Below are 18,027 nucleotides of genomic sequence, written 5' to 3' on the forward strand. Positions count from 1 at the left end.
ATCAGGTTACAAATTTATGATAAGATCTGGAATGAAGCTACTATTTATTTTTAGCAACTGTTTTCGTCTATCTAATAAGAGGTCTTTTAAATATTTTTTTACAGGCCGGAAATTACATTTTTGAAATATAAAACTCAATACTAGTACAATATTCTGTTACTGATTAATTATAGCAACTAAAAATAAAAATTAACTAAGATTTGTTTAGAATATATCTGAATATATCTATATATTTAGAATATATTTTACAAATACGTAACAAAAGGATTATAAACACCGACCCAAAACAGAAGATCATATTTAGAAATTCTTCCATGCAGTCATTTCAAATGACATTATATTCACAGGAAAATTTCTGGACATTTTAAAAACAGTTAAAAATTAAACGAGAATCATATGCAGTAGTAAAAATTTTTAACACTTTAATATGCAGTTGTTTTGTTATCTTATTAGAAAACCCCATCTATTTGGGGAGATGCCGTATACATTTAATTAAAGTTCCTGAATGCTTGAAGTTTATTGATTCTACGTCACTTTTTATCCAATTGCATCGTATGTGGACGATTTGACTTTATTATTTGGAAAGTTTGAATCATAAATGTACCATTTACGGTCGAGTATAACAGGTAAATGATTTAATTTTTCAAATTTGAATTAATCTTTAAAATTTTGAAATAAAGTTAAAATATAAAAAGATGATGAAAATATTAAATGAACAATTATATTCAAATAAGTCATAGTCGCTTACTTAAAAGATGAAGGAAAAAGAAATAAATGTAAAAAGAAAGAATAAAATGCGTGTTGTTCAACTTACATGAAACTAAATAACATTGTTTCAGCAAAAGAAAATGAACACTTGAAACGTAACGTTGATCAAACATTGACCTTCACAAAAATTAAGTACGTCAAGAAATCCCGTTCTCTATACGGAAGCTACTAGAGCTCCAATCCATAACCATCTTTAAACGACAGGTCAAGTGATGTGTTAATCTTTAGGTCCGTTGAAAACATTAAGAGCTATTCTATAAAGCGAAGCATGCTGTAATTTTACCACAAATAAATTTCATACAGAACAAAACACAGCCTTTAACCGATAGAGAAGTACCAGATTACAAGACCACAGAAGTTCGTGTAACTCAACTAGCAACTTTTTGTTCTGGTAAACCCTGCTGTTTCTGGCCTTTTTTGATAAGAGTAATAAAACAATTTTATTACTGCCTTGTCTCTTGTGACTCTAAAACTGCTCAATGGAGGACATAACTGTCAAGTGACTGACTTAAACACTTCTCAAAAAGAGAAGGATGGACTGTAGAGACATGGCTCTGTAAACGATTAAATGGACATTGCTGAAAATTTTTGATCTTTGCAACATTCTACGCACTTCAACTCCTTTTGGGTTAAAAAAAAGTGCATGGGCAAGAATGTAAATTTTAACAAAAGTAGTTAATTCATACATCATGGTATACATCAAATGCTTTGTTTTGGAAGGAAAACAGACAACGAGCTATTAGATGATATGCGCAATCATGTCAGCCATGTGGTAGCGGTGCCACCTAAATTAACTAAATTATAAAGTTTTAAAAGCGATTTATTTGTAACCTTTTACTAACAATTAAAATAAACAAAATTTCAGGTTTCAAATTAAATTTACAAAGACATAATTTCTAATTGTAAACAATTAAAAAAAGTATCTTGGTAATATTACAGATACAATTACTACTTGTAAGTATTTTGTTAAGTAGACTTTTACCAAATAGAATAGGGAATCAGTAAGCAATCATTTACATCATATTCTAATTCCTATACCTGTTCGCCATTCTGATTGTTTTTCACTGAATCTGCCCATCGGTGTATCTCATATTTATTCCTACGTACTTTCTAAATTGCATAATTTATATTTATTGTTGTTACTTATGGCACTTTAGACGCCCGTTGACAGATTTGACAGCGATTTAAGCCGAGTGAGCGCCTCTTGTGTTTTCAGTAGCGCCAACCAACTAGGGCCAAGAGTACGACTTAGCTACTTTATGCATCACATTCGCTTGCACAACCCCTTTTTACAGGGGGGCACATTCACACACCTCACATTAGAACACAGAAGAGGAACAACCATGCCCGAACCAGGACTCGAACCCGGGACGCCCAGATCACGGAGAAGACGCGCTACCCCTATGCCAGGACGTCGGCATATATAATTTATATTTAAATATGATAAACCAATCACCCTTAATATTTATTTATTTATTCGATCCATTAGAAGATTCTTCGAAAACCAGCTTAAGTCGAGTACTTAAAGCAAATTTTTCAGTGAAAACATCGATTTTTCTATATCAAAGTAATCAACTCATTATTTTATTGTTTAATGAAAAATGCTAATTCATTATTTTTTTTATCAAATAATTTTTAAAGTGTTTTTCAACAATCTGATTTCGAATTCTTAGTTAATTTCGAAACATTTCATTTTTATATTTTACTCACAAAATTTAAGATAATTTTTAAGAATATGTATGTATCTCTGATATTACTAATTATTTTTCTGATAAAAAATTATACTCATAATATATGCATTATCAAATGATACAATACCGAAAATTACGCTTAAAAGCATTACAACATTCCGATAACTAAAAAAAAGAGTATCTATATGCATATATCCATCAAATGAATGTCCACCATAATGGTCAATTTTAGAAAACTTAAACGTGTTCTTGCAAGCATAAATATAATCTAAATCAACATCCGCATCACTAAAAATCTTTTATTCTTATGACGTAGAACACGATCTAGAAGGGAAAAAATTTGTTCCTATCACATTAACTTTTTAAACCTAGATTTTAACTGTAAAATAACTTCACATTTTTTTTCTGTCTCGCAGTTTTTCATCAAACACAAATACAATCGGGTTAGGTTTCAGTTCCGAGGTTATATCAAATTACATATGCCGGTTTGTATTTACCACTTAAAAGAAAGAAAATATTTGATAAATTTCCCATTTAAATATGACACAAATTCAAAGACAATAACGTATTTCCTGAAACATTTGGGGGAACTCTTACACGACTCGCTATAGAAGGAAGCGAGCCCATCCTTCCTTATTAACCACAGGCAAGTGTCAGACAGTGCGTGAGGGATAACGCTTAGAATGAAACAATGCACTCGGTTGCAATCATCTACAAGAAAAGCATCATCTTGGAGAGAGAGAGGGTATCAGGTGTTAGCGGTTATCTTCAACTACCATCTAAAATGCTGGGTGGAAGACAAAAGGGTGTTTTCGTAAACGATGGTTTTGCTTTTTATGTCTTACAAATCGACAAACCGCTTCGGCTTCGGTTTTTAACGCAATTGTTGATGTTAAAAAAATGGTGAAAAACGAAACGTCCTTCATAAAAATAGGTGATGCTTTTAATTCATCATGATTACTTTGATGGATTATAATTATTAAAAATTTTAATACAATTAAGATAATATATAACAACGGGATAATCATTTTCAAATTGATAGAAAATTCTTATTTACCAACCTTAGAATCATCATGCGTAATACTAAAAGGATCTTGAGGATATAAACCCTCCAGCGTTCAAGGTAATAGTGTCCTGGTGGTTAGGTCTCAATTTCGAATCAGAGGGAAGGTTTCAAAGACTCCACTTACATCTATTGCGTATGTGAGCATAGTGCCGATTAAAACTGACGCCAAGGGCTAAACATCCTTCCTCTGATATGGTGCAGAAGCATGGAGAGAGCGCGGTAGTTCAGATATCGACTTGGTCATCTGACCACAGTACAAAATTTTGAGAATCGCTCTAAATAAACTTTCGTATTACTTGAAAAAAAAATAGAGGGGGGGGGGGGCATTAATGTGGCTAAATTCTCGATTTCTAAATGATGGCATCATAGATGTAAATTATTTATATTAAAATGAGAGTTTTTCAAGAAACGAAATTTATTTCTGGGCCTTTTTCTTTATGGAACTAAAAAAAAACTCAATCAACATATGCCTATATATGATATAGCATGTTTATTTATTTTACTTTTGTATTGCTTTTCCAGGCATTTATAAAACAAATTATTAGATTGCAGAAATATTCTAATTACTATAGAGACGTGTGTATATTTACAATTATGTTTCCTTTTGAAGCAAAGCATTTTCTTTTATTTTGTTCAACAATAAACTAAAATAAAGCTTGATTAATGCGACCGGAAAATCTGCTCTTGAATAGAATTTTTGAAAGGTTATATGTCACATAAATCCCATCACCTAACATGTGAAGTACACAGAGAATTCGTACATTATTTTCTTTTTCATTTAATGACTAAGGCACCAATATACTTTTTTTACCAAGTCCTTTAATAGTAACATAATTAAATTACAAATAAAAAATACCTCTTGTATGTTTTCTTTTACTTTTCAAGTTTCTATAAACTAACTTTTTTCTATGAAATCAATTTCATTGAAAAATCGTTTAAACATTGCTTTATTTTCTGAACTAATATAATCTATGAACAGAATATGGACGAAATAACCTAGATGCAAAATAACTGACAATGTTTACTTTGATTTAAAATTGTTACTATATCCATACAAATGTATAAATAAGCATATAAAAGAATTAGCTTGTCCAAAATTTACACAGATAGCAGAGATGAGGTAATACAGATGAAGTAATATTTTTTGGTTTTATATAATTAAACATTATCAATAGATTGATGATACAAATCGAATTGATGATTGAATGCAAATCGAAAAAAAACCTAGATAATAAATTGATTTTATAAATCACCAAAGTCGTTTAGTCTATAGTCAAGGTTCACAGCGTTCATTTAGGAAGACGATAACAGTAATATATTCAGCGCTTTTTTTCTCTGTCTTAATGCTAATGTTAAAAAAAAAAAAAAAAAAAAAACTGACTACTTCCTAGAAGTCACTATTTCCAAAAATTTTCCTACACATATGACAAATATACTACCCATTTTATGCTATTCGTTACCGTAATACCTGTAATTTAACATCATTGATAAACTTAAAAAATAGATTTTTTAAACAAAATGAAAATATAAATAGAAAAAAAAATATACACCATATTGATAAAAGCTGAAGATATAATTTGATTTGTTGTGGTTCTAATACAAATTGGGCCAGTAGCTTTAGCGAAATCTATGAATTTAAGACACGAAATAATGAGAAAATCTCTCATCTTTTGAGGTTAAAGTGACCAAGGGCACTAAATTAACATCTGAGATAAAAGCTCGACTAAGCTCTGATATCATTCTATTCTGGCTTTCAGGAAGATTTTTATCTGAAGTTGGCACACATTTGTGTTTCCCTTTGAGTACAACTTCCAGCCAGCCCGAATGATTTGATATATTAACGTCGCATTTTAATGGTTTTAAGGAACGGGCTTTTAAATCAATGTTTGCAACTGGATGGTAAGAATTAAACCCGAACAAGGTATAAAACACTTTAATAGATTAGTCTCCAGTGTGACTTTCTAGCCTGGAAGTAGAGTTTCTGCCACCATGACACATGGATCCGGAAAGAGATGAATAACAGACAGTCATGTTATGACGTAACCAAAATCGTAATGTATATATAAAAGTCATGATGTAATTAGTTCATCAAATAAATAAATAAAAATCAAAGCTGGCATTCACTTTCCAAAAAAATTAAATCTTAAATGCATGTAACATTAATAGAAAATAAAAACTAGAAAAGATAACTTTGAACAGAATTATGGCCAGATACCTGATTGAATAAAACTACTTTTTAAAGCTTTACGTAGTTTTAAAAAATATCTGGATTTCATCCGAAAATTCGTTCATATTAATGACACATATATAGAAAAATTATTAACAACGGATAAAGCCGTAATTTAAAATATAATTATCAATTTGGTTCTATGTCGATTTCATTTTTTTCGGAGCCGTCTAACTTTTCCATTAAAGTAATTAGTATTGTAATGGGAGAAAATTTTGTACAATAACAAATTTTATAACGAGACACGAAGAGATGTAACCTTTTTTCCGTGAACTCTATGCGCCTTGTTATAATTTATCATACAGATAAATTATAACAAACTAGTTTCAACATGTCATTTGCATAATATTCTTATTTTTTCCTAAATAAACGTTATCGCTGGACGTATCTGTTTTCATTGTGTTCTTGTCATATTTGCAGGCATCATTTTTATAACCTTAACTGTATATGGAACAATACCCCGTGACATTTAGCCTTAAGATTTAAAAAAAAATATTAGCTTTAGAGAAAAAAAAATTGTAAGCATATTATTTTAATACGAAATTACAACAAAACAAAACTAGCTATAGCATTTAAGGCGAATCTTTTTCCACGGTAATAGTCATGACTTATGTCAAAAATATTCATCGTGAAAATGCAATTCTTTCAATAGAAAAAAAATATTTTCCAGTTTATTTTTTTAAAATTGAATTTTTTAAAAATTTGCATTGAAACTATTTGACAAAATTTTGCCTTTAGTTGTTGTGATAAAAGAGGTAAATTATATATCAATATATAATATCAGAGTTAAGTTGTCAAGAACATGTTCGAACTTCATAATCTAGAAAGTATCGTGAACTAGAAAAAGCTAGCAATTGTCTTCATATTAGTGTAGTGTGGAATTTGAAAAGATCGTTAAATTTAATATGAATACTCAATATGTAGATAATTTTTCACAAAAAAACTTATAAAACTTTAATTATCAACCGTTCTTTGAAAAAAGATAACACTTACTTAAAAAAAAAAAAAGAATTGCGTTTAGAAATAAAAGGAATTATTTTTTTAAGAAATCTATATTTTAAAATTATTTTCTATTGGAAAATAGCAAGGAATAAAAAAATATAAATAAATAATATCCTTATGTCATTTTAAAGGAAATACATTTCTTTCTTTAAAAAAAAAATGAAGCAAGACAGTAAGTTTTAACTCGCAAAGAAAAAAAAAAATCAAAATAATTTAAAATCTTCATAAAAGCAATTAAATTATTCTATTCCAAAAACAAAAATCTTTTTTTAAAAAAAATGCTTTGATACGCTTTCCTAAATAAAATCAATATCCGTTGGCAGTTAACATCTAATTAACTGTTAACATTTCAACGTTTTATTAAACTGCCTTGGGTAGATATATCGAAAAATATTCATTATGAATAAGCAACTCGCCCTTGACCTTAAAACTACGGTCTTTTCCTTTAAAATGACCTCAAATGACGACTGCGTCGTAAATCAGTGACCTTTACTACTCCGGATACTTTACGGCCGGAAATCCATATTTCTAAATCGGGGCGAATCACGTTTACGTGAGAATATCAAAATTAGTGACGGATGTGAAAAATAAAGTACGAATTTCAACAACGTGGTAACCCTACACAGAGAAACATTGCAATTGACGAGAAAATTTTCTTATTTTGTCGGCGGAAGACGAAAATTACATACACTCTCGCCTTCCTTCAAACGATCTACAGGTCGAAATTCTTTTGGGGCGGTCGTCCATGATACGCAACGCTTCACCACCCCCACCTAAGGAGAAGGGAAGGGGGAAAGAAAAATAAAACAACAAATAACTTAGAAATCCATTCGAACATTTAATCTTGATATCTTCCTTTACACGGATATCGCAAGGGCTGGAGAAAGATAAATTTTCTCTTTATCTGGATCCCAGTTTTCTTTTTGCAGTAATATTTATTGTTTCGGATAATTTTACCTTCAGGGGGAAGGCGACATGCGCTACTAAATCACAGTGACAAACTATTTTTTATCTCCCTTTTTTTAACTGTTGTAACACATAAGGTTTACAAATTCTTATACATCTAAGTTCGATTATGGTTAGTCTAGCATCAAGATAGGATTGTATGTCTAATACATTTTTTTTTTGTCGTGTGACTATTTTAAGCCAGATTTTGCGCAGTAGCTTCTGAGGGTAAAGACCCCTGAGCACCCGAGGGCAGAAATCTGACTTCTAGCTCAAATGAAGATATCACACACACACACTCGTTTGCACAACCCCTTTTTAGAGGGGGGGGGGGCTCATTCACGCACCTCGCAGATAGAACAACAATGCCCGAACCAGGACTCGAACCCAGGACGCCCAGGTCACGGGGAAGACGCGCTACCCTTATGCCAGAACGTCGGGAATACATTAAATTCAGTAATCGAAAAAGCTTATCTGCCATTAAAAGATTAGCATCAGCAATTAGTTAAGACTAAAACACCAGCATTATAATTAGCAAATGGAAGTTAAATTAACCTCTAGTTTTATAATTCTATAGATTTTTTTTTATTTGATGGTCTCTGCTTTTTTAAAAAAATTAAATGACTTGAGTGAGTCCAGTGAGTCCCGAATAATCGTACTGAATGATATTTTTCTTCAAGCGAAACCTATATATTTTCTGCTGTTGCTTTAATTGGATATTTTTGTGGATAACCGTTTATAGCTAAATAGCGTTATGAGGAAAGATAATTTATCTTGGTCTGCCATATGATTTTATTAAATATTAAACTAAAATTAAGATTATTAAAAAAACAAAAAAGAAGAAAACGTTTTTTTTTTTTTTCAGAAGAAAGTTTATTTCATAGTAATAAGAAAACTTAAGCATTCATGTTTTATATACAGGATATTTTAAAAACTGTAATTTGGTGTTATATATTAATTGTCATATGTAAGCTGTTTTCCAACATGTTAAATGAGAGCAGAAGTTATGGTTAAGATTTATCATATTTTCAAAGGGCCTAATTAACTAACCGGTACTGAAAAATATTTCACTAACCAACTAATTAGTTATTAGTACTTTGATAAACAATGGTACAAAGTAAACATTTTCAACGATATCCTTTGCTATTTAATCTATTTCATGTAATTTTGTACTTATATATGTACTACTTTTTCTGATGAAGGGAGCAGATCATGACTTACTAAAATGACATCTTTTATTCTTTTCAAGATTGTTAAGGAAAAAGTTCAATTTTCAATAGAAATTAAGATTTTTTATTTAGAATCATAATCAAGCAGCGATTCACTTACAGAAAAGAAAAGTAGAAAGTAGGAAGACAAATCAATGCATTCAGAATTTTATATTGAGCTCCAGAAGGGAACTTTTCTTAAATTTCAGCTGAGCAGGCATTTTGGTTTTAAAACGTGCAGACTCTGGATGTGGGAAACAAAAAAAAAAAAAAAAAAAAAAACCACGTAATTAATATGCTAAAGTGAAGTTTGAATTAAGTGAGTAGACAATCATTTTAAAAATGCGAATAAACTGGCATTATTATATGTACTGTAGATATATTTTACTAGTATGGATTTCTCAAGCCTTTTCTAAAAAACAATCACTATAAACTACATTAAAAATTTCCATGTAATATATATACCAATGAGATTACTGGATATACATTATGGAATTCAAAACTTTTGTAATTCAATGTTCAGCGATATAGTTTTTAATCTAGGATTTTGACGCCATTTTAATTCTAAAAATGCCATAATATTATAGGTTGCTTTTTGTACCCATAATCTTCAGTGCCAAGAGTAATTGGTATACACTATAATGCACAAAATGAACGAAAACTATCAAACGGAAATAAAATTTAACTCTTCTTCCATCTAAATTATTATCATCACTTCTAAACTTTATTTGATCGCTTTATTACAATTCAAACTCAAAAAATTTTAAGTCATAGTAATAATAGCTAAAATGTGCATAAAAGATGCTGACAACTATTGCGAAGTCTTATTATATATTTTTTATTTTATATCACTGAGACTTTCTAGCATCTTAAAGTTGAAAGAAAAATGGTCTTAAACGAGGTACATACTGCAATCATAAAACTCATAAAAACTTGCCTTGAACATACTAAAAGCGAAAGTAATAAAAAGAATTAATCGCTTAATTGCTTGAAGTTAATCAATAGCTCCTCTATCGTTTACGCCGCTTTTTATAATGATCTCAAGTTCTTCTTCGATCCCCGGTCTTTTACAGTGACATTAAAAACTTCTGTAACATAAATGGGAGTAATAACGGCTTAAAGAGTTTGGAAGTATCTCTTCTTTAAGTTTGTAGTCATCAACAGCGTCTTAATTATCCACACATGACATTTAGTCACCTTAATTATGATAATTACATCGCCTTTGCATTGAACAAGAGCGTAAAGATTGTGTTCTTGAATTGAATGGTACAGTAAACGTAATCAAGTACGTAAACTAAATTACACTTTTAATGCTTTGGTTTTCAAAAACGTTTCACACTTAACAAACAGGAGTAATTACCGTTAAGATTTTGTACTTAAATGTTATTTGGCGATCCAAAACAGTAAGATAAAACATTCAGAACATAAAGAAGCATGGTTATAAATAGCATATAAATATATATCGAACTGCGATAAAAGAAATGAGTTAAAGTAGTTAAGTTTTAAAACTATTTGTAAAAATGACAGCTTTGGTTAATGTTTAAATGAATCCGAAAACCTAACAGCTTTTTGTGATTGCAAAAAAAAAAAAAAAAAAAAAAATGTTTCTTGAACCTCTGTAATAAAGATGTAGAATTATAAGAAGCAGAAATGTAATTTTTTTTTTTTTTAAGTATCTTCTTAAATTTGAAGCAGCTTCTGCAGTCGAAAAATTTAATAGATCCATGAACTATTCCTTTTTTTAATACGATATATGAATATAATTCTGTTTCAGATTTGAGTTTAAAAGCATTCGAATAAAATTTGAAGCATAATTATTAACTTTTCTATTCTAAATTCTAGATGTTTTAAAATTATTTTGTGTCCTTTATTCTGAAAAACAAATATGCGATAATTCAGTTAAATAAAACTTTTGATTTCTGTTGAAAGAAAAAAAAAAAAAAAAAAAAAAAAAAAAACTGAAGTTGAAATCGAGAATTTTAATTGAATCGAATTTTAAATCTTTGTTAACAGATCATCTATTTGTTTTACCTATGTACAGCTGTGAGCTAAGCCGAAATCTATAGAAATTACTTGTATGTAAACCTGAACATCTTAAGAAATAAATTCCGAAAACGAATTGACATAATAATAATGTTTCATCCAAATAATGAATTATATTGTCCGAGAGAGATTTTCAAGGATAATTGTCTTAGTTGAGCACAACTGGAGTGAAAGGTTTGTTCTAAAATTAGATATCAGCAAAACTTAGTGTTTGAAAAAGGTATATTAAATAACATAATGATAGATACATCGTGAGTTCGACACTCCTTACATTATGCTTTACTTCATTTATATAAGGTTATACTAACAATTAACGAATAGAAGTAATAAAATGGAGAAGCTTCGATGAAAGCAATTAAATACCTAAGAATATTCATGAACAGCTGACTTAAACTCAGAAGACCATTTCCCCGATAAGGATCGTGACATTAACTAGTAAGATTCAAGCGCTTTGCATGCGAAATAATTGACAAAAAGAAAATTGATCCTGCTAATCGCAGATTTAATCAACACACGGGTCTAGAGCAACATAATATGGAAATCTTATCTTGTCTCGCTAATGCTTCGACTAAAATCGCAACCGCAGATTTTTTTCTTCTGGTAATTGCTTGGAAGTCGAGAGGTTACACTGACGCTCATTGAAGAAACTATTTAAAACATTGGCAAAAACAAGCGGGGCAAGTTGGCAATCGAGCAGCTGGCAATTCGCAGCTTGTAATTAGGTATCCGCTAACTAGACCTCCGTCGGGCAGTTTAAGACGAGTGAGACGCGTGCGTTAGGCCGAGCCCCTCCATACCTTGCCCTTTTGCTGCAGGCTATATAATAGCATGCATCATAAAGTCAATTGCTATAATAGGAAAGGAAACCGAGGAGGCGACACATTTTGTTCTTCAGCCTGATTATCTGTTTTCAGCATTTACGGAAGGAAGGCCGAATACAATCGTGACGCTGTAAAATTATCATACAGGAATTAGTCGACGAAACGGAATCGACTTAGGAATACTCTCTTCGGCACGTATTTGCAGCAATTTAACCCGTTGAAGTTCACATATCGTCACCCTGTGGCGAACCTGTTTTGTTGTAGCTTGATATACACATTAGTTGGCTAGGCTAAGTAGGGAGAAACATCCTGAATCTCAATCATCCCAACGAAGCTTTGAAGAGAATGCGATTGTTGAGACCGATACCCAGCTACTATTCCGTAGCATGCGGCAGACGGCACGCGTGCCACAGAAGAGGGCTAGGTCAATGCTTCGACTGTTAGCGAGACCTCTTCGCTTCTCAAGTGAGGAATACCCATTGTACTCTAACTTCACAATGGCCACACGGTGACCTTGCCATTGTGCAAAGACATATCGCGTTGACCTGCAGATGAGCTGATTGGAGTTCCGGGCTGGGGAATAATAAGGACACTTGCTCTATTTTGTACCGAAATCATTACCTTTCCATGGTCAGCATTTGATGCCGTTTTGTAACCCTTCAATAACGTTCTTTCATGGTCAGGAATTAAAGATTCTGGGCTATTGTGTGCGTCGGCCATCAAGCGGGAATTGTTTGGAAAGATAGGATCGATGGGATAAGCGGATCGAAAGAAAACTGATCAGCCTAAAGGCGTGTGCCGACACAGGACTTTCATTTCTTTATTCTTTTCACGAATTTGTTGATTCCTTTTCTTCATGCAACAAAGCTAAAAGTTGACTTGAAAAGATATACAGAAATAAAAATAATTCTCAGCAACCGTTTAAATTTTTTTTCCCTCTATTTCTTAATCCTATATTTTCAGCAAGAAAATCAAAATTAAAATCGGCTTTAATTTCGGCTAAAACTTGGCTTTAGTTCACATGACTAAACTACGTTAATATTAAATGAAACATGTTTTTTATATTATAAGATGCGAAAGTACAATTCAACAAATATGTAAATATTAAACTGAAGAATTAAATCTAACAAAATTTAATACCTTATTATTTATAAAAACAATTACATTAATTTAACAAGAATCAATAATAATATGGAAAACAAATTAACTATTATCAAAGCCTAAACAACAACTTTTATCAGGCATATTTTCCAAGAGGAAATATAAAAGGGAGCTTTAGAGCCCGGAACTCGTCTTTAAGGAAAACCTGAAAACAATTCTGCGTTTATTTCACTTTTCTATAGCCAAAAATGAATACAAAACCTTGAGTACATTTACCCACGATACGATATTAATAACGCATGATTTTTACTGCTCCAAATAAATGCTGCATATGGTATTGACAATTATCTTCATTGTAACAAATCCTCAGAACAAAGTGTTCTTAATTATTGTTTTTTAAATAATTGTCAAACAGTCCTTGACTTTCAAAATGTTGCATATCCATTTCAATATTCACAAAAAGCTTAGAGTTTTATGAAATATCACTTCAATGCGTAAGTTAGTCTGTCAGTTTGAGGGCTCACTGATTCTCTAATTTAAATGTTAAAAATTCACAATTAAAATTCGTAAAAAAAGTCAACATTCATAGCTTGTTTTAATCAGATGATTTTAAAGGTCAGAATGTTTATTGCTGCTCTAACTTAAAAAATCAGCCTTAGAAAAGCCTTAAGATTATAACGATATGCATGACTTAGGATTCCGAGGGCCATAACGTCCAAATAATTTCTAAAGGTGCACGCAAGGCGGTTAGGCTTGGTTGTTCAAATCACTTAAAAATAACAAGCTCAAGGAAGTTATTTGGATTATTTTCAGAGCGACGACTCATCAAGTGTTCTGCGATGCGTAGCCTCAAATGGAGGAATAGTACCGAATTGACAAAAACATGCCACTTAGAAATCCAAAGATAAATAATCAGGCGCCATTAACTTCCCTTTTAACAGAATAATTGATAAAACTGAACTGTTTCTTGTCGTCAATGTTTCAACTTTTATAACAATTATAGACGTTGGCCATTTTTATTCTAGAAAGTAGATTTCATGAGCAGAGATTTTAGACTGAGTATCAAATTATTGAGTTTTATTTATAATATGGATTTTTTGAATAAGTTTATAAAAGTAAATCAATAACGATATTACAAATAAAATAAAAATATGCAAACCGAAACAAAATATATGAAAATAAAGCTAACGAAACTCATTTATTTGGAATAATTTGAAGAGATTAAGGCTAAAATATTTATTTTATTCTGTCCAAAGTGCGATGATTCCAAGAAAAGAAAACTATTTCGAACGCCTTTATGACGCGATTCTCTTATATTTTCATATGAGAGAAGAAATATGAACTCAATTTCTGATCTTTCCCTCAGTAAAAATAAACTGCTTTAATCATTCACTTAATTTTTTTAAAAAATTAAGTTAAACAAATGATAATTAAATTCAAGAAGAAAATTTTTTTTCGCGTTGTTGTGTACTTTATATGAACGAAATTTAGAATTTAAGATAAAAGAAATACTATAAAAGCACCATCAATATTAATTAGAATGAACATAAACATGTTTGTGCAAAAGTTGTTTCTCATATCCAGTACTTTAAGAATCGAGTTTTGCATTCTGAAAGTATCATAGATATGTTAAAGAGTGGGTGAATATAGAGAAAGATATTCGGTTTAAGGCCCAGAGCACCTGCTGTTATCTCTACAGAGGTGCCTACCGAAGAATATAAATTGGCTGCCGGCCTTCCATAAATCTCTCTGCTTTCCAGACTTCCCGGGAACAGACACAGCCAAAGATGAATGGCTGATGCTCGAATCTTCCTTGTCACTTGTCTCGGTTAATAAAATGCTTTCCCTTTATCTATATTTTCAGTTAAAGATAGCTCTACTTCTCACTAAATTAAACTTAAGAGATTATGTTCTTAATTTGCTTTCGCAGTTCGTAGCAGTCTGTTCGCTAAGACTAGATTTATAATTACCTACTAAGGTTTTCTCTAAGACAATAAGCAATTCACGATTTGAAATCTGTTTAAATAAAAAAATAAAAAAGATTAAATTCATTGAGTGACGGTTCAATACAATGCTTTATAAAGTCAAGATGCACATTAGTATTATTTTATGTTTAGTTTATTTTTTATCTTAATTGCTTTCCGTACAACGGATCGATCAAAGGCTGCGTGCAACATGAACTATAAATGATTTAAAGAGGCAGACTCATTAAGTTGCCTTATCAAAATTCTAAAAAGCATCTTTTAATATTAGAAGCCAATGTTAAAAGAGAACACAATAAAGTATTACAATTCTATTCGAACTTTATTCGCATTAAAAAAAATTGAATTTCACGATCTAAATAAGCCGTGCCAAAAAAAAAAAAAAAAAAATGTTTACGGTGCCATCTTAATCAAACGTCAGTTGCTGTCACTAGTGATCTAGTTACTGTAACATTTTAACCATTCAGAACCTTCGATATCCAATCATGTGAATCAATGTATTGAAGATGTCGGAGCCACCAGGAAGATTCTGATCACGACTGCAATTACTAACCGATTTAGTTTTCTGTTGAAAACAGGAAAACCTGTCGGTTGTTTCCCATTAAGCTGAACGTCTTGAAAGTCACCTGAAGATTTGATAATGATTTCCCTCTATATTGGTCTGGTAATCGTGTCGTGTCTAATTTGGGAAAAGCAATTGAAATTGTCTTAAGAAGGAGTTTTTGTTCGTCCTCGTTGCTTGCCCGAGAGAAAGGTAGTTTGGTCCTTTTTTCAACAGGAAGGTGTGTTTGCATGCTAATAAACGGAGCAGTTGGGAAGGGATTCTGTGGCATGGTTCCGCTGTCTGGAGGTATGTATTCACGGGTCAGTGACTGTGACCGTATAATGGTATACTGCCGTAGAGAATCTGATGAATCATCCGCTTCTCAAATCACAAGGACAGAACTTCCTGTCACTGACAGTCACGGAGGAGACCACCTGTTCGTTCTGACACGCGCACGCATCGTGTCTTATTATACCTCTCTTGATTTGATCTACAAACGCAGGTTTTAGATGGCGCAATAAATGGTAATGAAAAGTGCACGCAATGTTTTTATGGAGACTTTTCCTTTGCTATTATTTGGCATTAAACATACTCCCGCGCATAATAGCATCATAGTAGAACAACGTAACATTATTTTTTAAATAAAAAAAATCTAGCCTTTTTTTTTCTTTGTTCGTTTTATTAGTCGTAAATGAAAGTCTGGAGAAAACGGGATGCCATTTATCCATTCAGCGTACAATGAAACTATTTGAATAGCACCATATCCCATTCATAAAAGTCAGATCAATATGCTAGAATATTCATTACTTTCATGACAATGAGCTCCAGTTGATTTTCATTCAGGAACTTCCGGTGGATTAGTGAATTTATTGAGAGGTTACTAAACAGGAAATTGCTCGAGGTTTATTTTATTTACTTATTTATATATTTTGCCCAATAACAATCAGTTGTCACTTTGGCAAAATGTAGCAATCAATATTTCCTAGGATTTCTCATCTCTGCAATGTGTTTCTTAAATAGTTAATCCTTAATTAATATCATAAGTGCATTGCTAATGGAAGATTAAAATTTTCTCCGAAAAAAGTTGCAAAAATTAAATACTGAAGTTGTCATTAAAAGCAAACATTCGTCCTTTTATTCCTACTGTGGTTGTATAATGGACTAACATAACATCAGTTTTCATTCGTGATTGTTAAACAAATGGTAATAAAGAAGTGAAATTATATGAACAACAACAACAAAAAAATGTGCCAGTAAGAAAAGATGAATAAATTCAAAAGATGCAAGTAAAGAGAAAATTTGAAAACCAGGATTACATAAGTTTTATTTTTTTTTAAACTATAGGCCTTTAAATAAAGTATGCAGCTTACATTTTTTTAGATAAAACTATAAATATATATTTAGTTCATTCCTACATTTATTTATGAATGAATGTCAAGTTAGCCATTACAATAAAGCTATGGAAATGTAACATTGTTTAAAGTTTTAGTGACAGTTTTATCATCTTGCAGATAAGATAGCACGCATACACCCATTTTTAAATTTAATGTGTATTTTTATATAAGTTGTCTGATAAGTTTTAAAAAAGAATTTTAAAACCGTAGGAGAATCAACCTTGTGGATATAATAATTTAAATTTTGAAACACTGATTACACGAGTAGAATATTACAAAGAAAACGAATATCAGATGATGTGGGAAAATAAAACATAAAACAGGGTGTGGAATTTCGAATGAAAATGTATCATTGGTATCTTCAAAAGATATCACTGCATTTAAATTAGATTAAAGGAAGAATAAATTCTAAACACCGGAGCAGAATCATTAATGCATCAGAAATAAATTGAACAAAGTGTATCACTAAAGTCTGCAGAGTTATTTCCAACATTTATTCAGTTCTTTATTTTGTCGTAGGTGTTTCGGAAGTTTGATTAATATTCAAACAAAGTGGCCTGTTATTTCTGCAGAAATTTATGAATCAAGTCATTTATTAAAATAAAAATCATTTTTACTTCCTTCCTTAACCTCTTTTGTTACTTGAAATGCCACAAGCAGAGTTGAAGATTCAAAGTACGTTTCTTGAACAAAAGCTTCGCAGCATATCTTTCGCGGATAAGTAGATGTTCTCAGTAAATGAAAATAAATAAATAAATAAAAAATCTAAATAAAAACCACCGATTTATGATGTAAAATTCAAAGCATGTGACGTCAATTAATCAAACTAGTCGACGGATTACTTTTGGTAACTGAAGTTTAAGACAAGGGAAAAAATGAATGGAGCATGACGTGTATGGGAATTACCCCCAGACGTTTGTGAGAATCACCAGAAAAGGACGATTTGATGCGTAACTTAGACTTGAAGATGAGGGCAATAGACCGTTGGTTAGGGCAAAAGAGCACCAAGTTTCCGATAAATCCCAAGTTTCCCACACGTGACATCCGACTCCTACCTAGTTTCAGAACGGAAAATAGATTTTGATATAAATCATTTGCTTTAAGTGCTTCCTTTCATTTTTTTCTTCACTAAGAAATTCTTTTGTCTTCACCCCCACTTCTTATAATAATAATAACAGCTGTTTTTATTTGTTTTGCTTTTGACCTTAAAGCCAAACCTTTATGTTAAACACAAA

The 18,027-nt window shown here is 31.3% G+C and overlaps 1 protein-coding gene across 5 annotated transcripts in view; it reads right to left on the reverse strand.

Moving 5' to 3' along the window:
• The window catches only part of LOC129960197 (uncharacterized), a 329,310-nt gene that overhangs the window by 12,782 nt on the left and 298,501 nt on the right, over nucleotides 1-18,027 (reverse strand). The gene's annotated exons all lie outside the window — the stretch shown is intronic.

The sequence above is a fragment of the Argiope bruennichi genome, chromosome X2, assembly GCF_947563725.1.
Source record: "Argiope bruennichi chromosome X2, qqArgBrue1.1, whole genome shotgun sequence".
NCBI lineage: Eukaryota > Metazoa > Arthropoda > Arachnida > Araneae > Araneidae > Argiope > Argiope bruennichi.